General features: G+C 39.3%; 1 protein-coding gene across 1 annotated transcript in view; it reads left to right on the forward strand.

Annotated features, from left to right (window-relative positions):
- The first annotated feature begins 7,287 nt into the window (after positions 1-7,287).
- The window catches only part of CDH7 (cadherin 7), an 84,959-nt gene continuing 83,581 nt past the window's right edge, over positions 7,288-8,665 (forward strand). The window contains exon 1 of the mRNA XM_008630083.2: positions 7,288-7,872. The gene's annotated coding sequence lies outside the window, so the exon portion shown is untranslated. The remainder of the gene's footprint in view (positions 7,873-8,665) is intronic.

The following is an 8,665-nucleotide window of genomic DNA, read 5'->3' on the forward strand; positions in this document are numbered from 1 at the left end:
CCAACTGTCTTGTAGTTTATGTCACTATGGCCCACTTTTCAGCAAGAGCATGTCTTAATATTGACTGTATCAAATTAATCCTACGGTTTATTGTGGGCAGCCCCAGTTGGTCCTGTTCTAAGGCTTTCCCTCCCTTTCTGGTGAAAAGCACTTGTACCGTGGCCCTGCTGGTGGCCTGAATCACCTCAATTTGTTCTAGCAATCAGAGGCAGCTGCTCCATGTGAAAGGAGTGTGGACCACTGAAGAGAGCATTAGGACTGACCTCAGGCTGAATGCAAAAGGCTCAGCCTTTTCTGTGAGGCCAGTCGAGCATGTGCAAACAGATTTGCTGAAGTACAAAATGGTCCAGTGATTTAAAGCAAGTTTTCTTCTCCCTTTCTCTCTTTTTCTCTTTCAGAAATGAAACAGGATAGAGGATAGCCTGGGTACAATCTTAGCAACATCTGTTGCCTTTCACTAGGGTCTTGGCCAAGGCCAATAGCTATTCAAAGAACTACTGACACTTTACTGAAAGAGAAGAAAGACTTAAATAGAGAAGTGTTTGGACATGTTTCCCAACACATACAGTTGGGTCTTTTTGTGGGTCAGAATGCTTTTGGAGAAATACTTCTCCACTCCCTCCCCCACTCTCGCCTTTTCTGGTGAAAGTGTCAGAAAACAAATCTTCAGCAAATTAGAGTTCAGTGGGCTTACAACACTGAAGAACAGTCAAATTTTCCTTTCTTTGCTTTTATTGTCTGAAAGAAAGGGTTTTTGACAACTAAAATCTTAACCACAGTTAATAAGAAGTGTGAAGGAATTTATGCTTAAGATGGCTTTACATCTGTTACTTTCTAATTTTCACATCAGTTTATCTTTTTAAGTTAACTAGTAATAGCAGTGGAGCAACTGCAGCATTTTAGCACTATTGAGATGACTGATATTGTACGAAGATATATTTTACAAACTTATTTCTTATGTTTGTTTTCCTGTGTGCTCTCCCTCCCTCCCCCATAAACATTAATTTCATCCAGCACTTAGGAAGAGGCAGTTACCTGTTTCTCTCTCCCTTTTTTCCTCACATAGCTTTTCACAGGCAATTTTGCTCTGTCCAACCATGACATGCCTTCATAAAAATGACAGATGAAGCAGCTGAGTAACTGGGGGGTATATTATCCTCCTGCAGGCATCTGCTGCTCAAAAGGCACCTATTCTTTTGTTGGCCTTGAGACAGAGGATGTATATTGCATCCCATACATGGAGTCATTCTTATCAGCCTTCCCCTATTTTGAGGATAATCACAGTAAATTAAATAAAAGCTACTCAGAGGAAGTGTAGTAGAGTTATTGAATTACATATATTAGCAATAAAGCTTGATAAAAGTATACATCTGTAGGCACAAAAGATATTGCTAGAATCCTCAAGAACAAATCCTGTGGAACCTCCAGTTTTACTGAATTTTGTTTTGATCAGACCACAATCATTAAGTTCAAAGCAAGATGAATATCTATGGATGACCACAAGCTTCCTGACATGGGATGCCTTAAAGTAACTGACTCATTGTGTGTTATATTCACGTGTGTAGTAAATTATTAGTATATATCTGTATGGTAGTACTTCACACTGAGAGCAGGGTGCTTGTGCTCTGTGTCCCATGATTGACCTAAAAACCCCCTTGTCCCAGAAAGTTCCCAACAGAAATGACAAACTTCAGTGAGTCAGAGGAAAACAAAAGCCATACTTTTGAAAAACCAAGGCTTGCAGGGCTGGTAACATCAAGGCCAGTGTTGATGAGTGATTAGACACAACATTCCAGTGACCAGCGCCGATGTCTCCAAACGCCAGATTGGAGGAAATACAATAAAAGAGTGAAGGAGATTGAATGAATTACTTGTGGTGCTAGGGCATTATTAACCTGCTAAGTGTGGGAGGAAGCCAGTTCCACAGAACTGCTGTTTTCTTTCATCTGCCCTCAGCCCCTTTTTTTCCCTTATACATACAGCCATGGGTAGAAGTACAAGGAAATAAGGACTGCTCAAGCTCTGGTTTTATTCTTGCAGCATAACGATTGGTGTAATGTGTTGGGACTTGCATCTTCATTTCCACCATTTGGGAGTTGCAAAGATTTCCATCACCTTCTGTAGGAGTGGGACAAAATGCTGTGCTCCATGTTCTGAGCTAGTTTTCAAACCAACAATAACTTAGGTTTTTCATAAAACTTATTTTTTTCTCATTGACTAAACAATGTTTTCCCACTGATTTTAATGAATGCAGACTCTACCCCAAGAAGAGGTAGAAGCTGGATAGGATTAAGGGATTTATAAAGTTTTTAATATTTTAACTATAAAAGTAATGTCTAAGTTGTCATTCCTAAGGAATAAAAAATTTGATGGATACATTGGCTGGGTGGGAAATTGACATATGAAATTATGTCTCCTTCAGCACTCACACCAGATAATTTTGAGAGTGGGCAGTTCAGGATGATGAAGATAGTGACATTTTTTCTCTAACTCAGAAGACATTTCCATCTGCTTCGTATACAACTGCTTACATGCTGGTGTAGGATTCTTTCTCCATAAATATTCAGGTATAGGAGATTAGCATTTTGTTTAACATCGAGACTTGAAAAGTTGGATTGCTTGAAGGGGAAAAGGAAGGGTCACCAGCGTGCTCCTTGCTTGTAGTGTTCCTTGTGTTTATAATACTCAGATTGTACATTTTGAAAATGTGTTTTGGGATTGTTGGGGATTTTTTGCCTTGCTTTTGTCTTCAGTTTTGGGGGGGGGTTTTCTGAAAGAGAGAGTGCTTGTCTAATTTTTGCTGTGGTCAGGGGAAAAACCTACAAATGATAATAAGAAAGTTGCTTACTTAATTAAGTTTTCACACAGGGAAGGTTATAAGCATCTTGAATACCAGTTATGATGCAGAAGTATACATAATTTGGGCCATTTATTCAGAAAAGACTTCTAAAATTGCAGCTGTAATCGCCGATTTTGTTTGTGCAAATGTTCAAGCTTGTCTTGACAAATTACACTGGAACAATGAAATCTGGTTTGGGTTTAGAGGTCAGTGGAGGTGTTATTCATGTTAATTTTGTGTAGTTGATGCAGAGTTTAGGGTCTGATCTGAAGATAGACATCCTGCTACGTATGGGCAGTTACTGGTTTAACTGTGTGTAAGTTGCCATTTTTCACGAGTAACGTAGCTGCAGATTTTCGGGCGGATGCTACACAGTGGCATTCTCCCTGAAGCGTGCAAAACACCCTGAAGTCAATTGGACTTCCTGTGTATAGCTTTTCATTGGATCAGACAAATGTTTTCATTCTCTATCACAGTTCCTCTGAAAAAATTACATCACTTATGCCACAGTATGAATGCCTGGCAGAATTTATCTTAATATTCAGCAGAAATGCATCTAAACTCTTTTTTTTTTTTTTTAGCATACATTAAAAAAGAGGATTGCTGATTATGACAGTGATGCTTCTCCACCAGCAAGATCTTGCTGGCATGAAGCATCAATCTAAGACCCACGTGCTTTTTCGAACACAATCTGAATGATTGTGTTCATCAAGAGATGCTCATAAAAGCAGCTATGTGACATCTGATAGAGAGTTACTGTTTGACTTAGCACCATTGCAATGTTAGTGCAGGTCCAAGGATATACAAGTAGTTGGCATTTTGCATGCTCTTCTCAGAAACTGGATTCTCCTGTGCTCCTTTCCTGACTGCATTTTTGATCATTTTTTGTTTAGACAACATTCTTGAATGAAACAGAAAAAAGAGGTTTTTTAATGATTCTGCCTCCCTTTTAATCCTCTTATAATATCTCATTTCCTGTCTCTTATTCCTAGGCCTCCTTTTTTTAAATTTAATTCTAATGCTGTAAAATAATTTCAATATTTTTATTATCAGCATTGTTTTTGGTCTGCTGCTGATTATTTTTTATTCCTTTATTGGTAATCCATACTTCTTGCAGAGCACTCACTGCACCACACTGCCAGCTTTGTCACTCTCTATTATATCTCAGTGCTGGCCAGCTTGGTACATCCACTTATAATATGATGAATAGCATCTGGAGCCTAGCCACACAGCCTCCATTCTGGTCTTAAGGATTTTTTAAGCCATCTATCCTTGCTTGTACAAATAGCCCATTCCTATGTGGCCATAATGAAATTCTCCATTTCTCTTTTCAGTCTTCTGACAGCCTACCTTCCATTTGCCACCATCGTCCTGTGACATTTTCAAAATTCTTTCTGTGTTGTTGTTTTTCAGTTGATTTATTCTTGTGCTGTTCTTACTGGTGTGTGACTAATAAATTACCCTCAATGGTAGAATCTTTTAATTTTGCAGCTTCTTTATGATTAAACAAGCCCACTTTCAATTTAAAGTTCCTTAACTTTACAAGTTCCTTTTCTACAACTCCCTCTGTCACTTTTCTCTGTTCTTCCTGACAACATAAACTCCATTTTTAACTGCATTCACTTTTATTTCCTCAGGCACTGTAACTTCTTATTACTTTTAGAGTTACATTGCCATGGATTAACTAGATTTACTTTTGAAGAATACCACTCTTGCAAATATATCAGTTACTCAGATTTGCCAGTTTATGTGGACCAAATATGTCATCAAAAGATTGTGGAAACTCAAGGGAAGATAGAGAGGAACCAAAGAGGGACAGATGGAGCGGAGCCATGGTGGTAATGTTGAATTGATAAGGTAACACTTCCTAAGCAGAATGGGTGGTTGTGTATACATGAAGAGACCTCATAAATTCCCCAACTGAATCACCACTATTATAATTTAGTTCATATATTATGTAATTTTGGCTGACATATCTTTAGAGGATATTCTGCAAAATATATTCTAAAGAATAGGTTGTTGAACTTGTTATTGTTAGGCAGGTGCCCATAATTACTGTGGTTCTACACTGGGTGAAAAAAACTCTTGGAATATAGACAACAATGTACTGTCTCAAAAATCTCAAAGTTTAAATAGGGAATTAAACCATAACTGTGAGGACACAGAAAGGCAGAGCCATCCCTCTGCTGAGTATCTTGTTAAAGTCCGTGAATGTCTTCCAATTTCAACAGGCTTTTTTTTTTGCCTTCTGCTATTTGTAGAAATGAGAAAAAAAGAAGACTGAAGAAAAACAATGCTCAGTTCTAGACTGGAATCAGAGCTACGTGTAACCACAGCAAAGGACAGTGACTTCCCCTGTGATACAGAAAGTAAGGTATTCACATCAGAATTGTAGCCACTTGTAAGAATTATTTCTGGACAGCTGAAGCCCCTGGCTAAGAGTAACATGCAGAGCCATTAGTACCTTTATAGGGAAACCATGTGATAATGGTGTTGAGAAGTGTTTTTCTTTAAAAAAGATACTAAACTGCTTGCTTTATGAAAGACTGATATCCACATACATTTTTAAGAAAAGTTAGCATTTTGCCTCTGAGCATAAGACATTTTCATATTGAAGGAGCTCTACAAGCTATTGCTGAGCGCATAATGGAAGTTGTTTCTTCCTACACAGTGAATTACCAGGACCCAGGTAGCAGTTACCTGACATTGCTCTTTTTCAGAATGTGTATGAGTGTACAGACAGAAATGTTAATATCGAGAGACAGTCAGAGGCTCAGGGGACTGAATACAACCATTAAACATTTTCATTTTGCGCTTCAGCTCAAAATCCTCCATAAGCGGTGGCCACTAAAGCTCTCATTGTCTAAGAAGCATTTAATAGCATGCTTCAGGAAATGTGGTTTCAGGTTTTGTGGTCCTAAATCTACCTATGGATCCACTATACAGAACAGCAATGTAACTTGTACTGTGAAGAGGCATCCCTGACAGTTTCAGAAGTCAAAAGATGGGAAAGGTGGCAGAACCAATGCACTCTGATGCCTGCAGTTATGCCTCCACAGCACCTACATAAGAGAGAATCTAGCATGGTCCAAGGTTTGTATAAACCATAGACTTTCCTCCGGAAGTGGTACACTTGTACCTCTCAGGATGAGTAAATGCACTACAAAACATATTAGAAAGAAATACAGCAGTGCTGTAGGTATGAATTCCTGCCAAAATGATCCAGTCAATGCATTGGAAAGGACTGACTCATTGGCAAGAACCCACAATCAAGATAGTCAAGAACAAATTGTATTAAAAAAATATACATTTTCTTATGTTACTAAACATGGTAGATTGCCAAAAGTGACTAAGAATAATTACTTCTTTATATTTTATTCTGCCTGTGCAATGAAATTAAATTGGTCTGCTTAGTCACACATTTTGCTTGGAGTCACTGTTTCTCTCCCATGAAAGTCAAAGGGTTTCATACATTTTATTTTGATACGACAACATAAGCATTTAGAAAAATAATAAGACAAAAATATCTATCCTATTTTCAACAGAGTAAAAATAAGTTCCAATGTTTTCACTGACACATGGTTTAATGAAAGGTTTTGCTTGAGAGACTAGATTTTTGGAACATAAAGCACATCCTTGAGAGAGGTCTGTTAAGCTAGGAAGAACATCATGAAATACTCTGTGAAGGTCTACACATAAAAGCTTTTTAATTGGGTGATAATTGACTATTCCATTTCTCCATTAGTAATATTTGGATCAGAATCAAAATTAATAAGAAAAAGTCCTTCCTTTATAATGATTTAACTGACTATTTAGTCCCTATTTTGAACCTGAAGAGCAAAGAAAAATTTTGAGGATCTTAGCTGAAGTTTATGAAGCTCATGACCTCTTGTAGATTCTTTTTTTATATCATCCTATTTGCAAAAAAAGTTTTTTTCTCTGTTTTTAACTGTTCTATTTTCATCATTGAAGTCATAGCTACTGAATTAAGTAGTAAAAGATAAATTTTCATGGTAACATATCTGAATGAATTTGAAAGAAGATAAAGCAGAGGTGTTTGCGATATGTCATTATGAAAAAAAAGATTATCTGTCCTTGAACCTTGTCCTCTAAGGATCAGTGCAAAGAGTCTTATTTTGATTAACTTGTAAAAGATGAATTAGGGATTGGGGGAAGGAGAACAAAGGAAAGGCGAATCCTTAATTACAATCTTAAGCAACTGTGTGCAATCATGTTTCAGGATTTTCTTGCCTGAATACATCTTAAGATGTAACCATGCACTCAGACACTCCACTTGGAGAATGAAGATTGCTTCTAGTTGCTCTCTTTAAACCACTTCTTCAGTTCACAAATGCCATGATGTTGAATTGCCTCCCTCTGATTAGAAGGGTGACATTGGAAATCGCACGTCTGAAAGTGAAGCTTAAAGACAAAGAACACATAGCAGTTACATATTACATTTATTAAAATGGTCATGGATGCTGCATTTGTGTATTCAAAGGCTACAAACAAATTCAGAAATTAAAATTATTTTTAAGAAGACCTTTGTGAACCAAACCAATTGTTTTGTTGCTGTTTCTTTCTTATGAAGTGACTTTATCCACACATTACTTTATTAGCGTTGACAACACACTTTATAGTATAATGTATAGTAGGAATGAAAATTAATTATATATGCACATTATTAGTTTGTTTGTATCATGTTGAAAGTGCTTTTCTGGTAAATATAAATCAAAAGACATTGGCCAAGGTGCACATCTTACAGTTGACCTTGGTACAGTCCATTGTTCTAAAAACAGTACGTGTTAAAAATATTTTTGTCCATGGAAAATGTCAGTTCAGCAGCTCTGTCAACATTTGGAACCTCTGCCTCTTTTCTTTTTTTTTTCAGGAGGTGTGCTGACTCCTGGCTGATCACGTTTCAGTTGTAGATCTGTTTCGTTCTGGAGACCCAAACGGCTTCAGCAGTGCTGAAAAGAGGCAGAAAGTTTGTGCTCCCGCTTTCCCAGCTGGACCAGGTCCAGACAAAGCAGGTACTCATTTCCTTGAGCGGCTGCCCCGAGCAGCTCCGGGGTTGCGGGGCTGTGCGTGGGTGCTGCCGGGCACCAGCCCCAGCGCGACACTGAGCCTTCTCCCGCTGCCGGTGCTCACACTCCGCTCTCTCCACGCTTTATTCTGTGAAAGCACCTGGTTTAGTTATTCAGCGTATTTTTTATTTCTTTAATCCTCTTCTCCCCGCTCACCACCACCCCGCGGTATAAACAGTGGTCGGGGAGGCGTGACAGCAGCTCTAGAGAGACAGAGGGCAGCAGGGCTGCGAGGTTTAAGTCCCCTGAGAAGGTCGGTGGTGGCTCCGTGCCCTGCCCAGGGACCAGGAGAGGGGACCCCGGCCCAGCCCGGGTCGGTGCCCGCGGCTGCTCCGAGCCAGGCAGGCGGACGGGCCGGGGCAGGGAGTGTGGGTTTCACAAGTGGCAGGGTGGGCAGGCTGAAAGGGCAAAGCTTTAAAGCGGGGACTCCGCAAGTTCAGTTTAGTGACTTTGTCTTTACGCCTCGAAACCTCAGTCGCAGCTTGTAGGACAAATTGCGTGGTGGGTTGTGGGGGGAGAAATAAAAAAATAGATAAAAAAAAAATTAAAAAAAAAAATCTTGAAGTCTCTCCTTCAACTCACCATTTCAAATGCAAATAGGGAGAGAGATTGGTTCCCGCCCCACCCCCTAGCCCGGCTCCTGATTTTTATCCAAAGGACTCCATCTGTATATCCTGTCAAGGAGGAGGAGGAGGAGAAGAGGCGGGGGGGTAGTGGGGCCGGGCAGGCTGCCTGCTCC

The sequence above is a fragment of the Corvus brachyrhynchos genome, unplaced genomic scaffold (assembly GCF_000691975.1).
Source record: "Corvus brachyrhynchos isolate BGI_N302 unplaced genomic scaffold, ASM69197v1 scaffold331, whole genome shotgun sequence".
NCBI lineage: Eukaryota > Metazoa > Chordata > Aves > Passeriformes > Corvidae > Corvus > Corvus brachyrhynchos.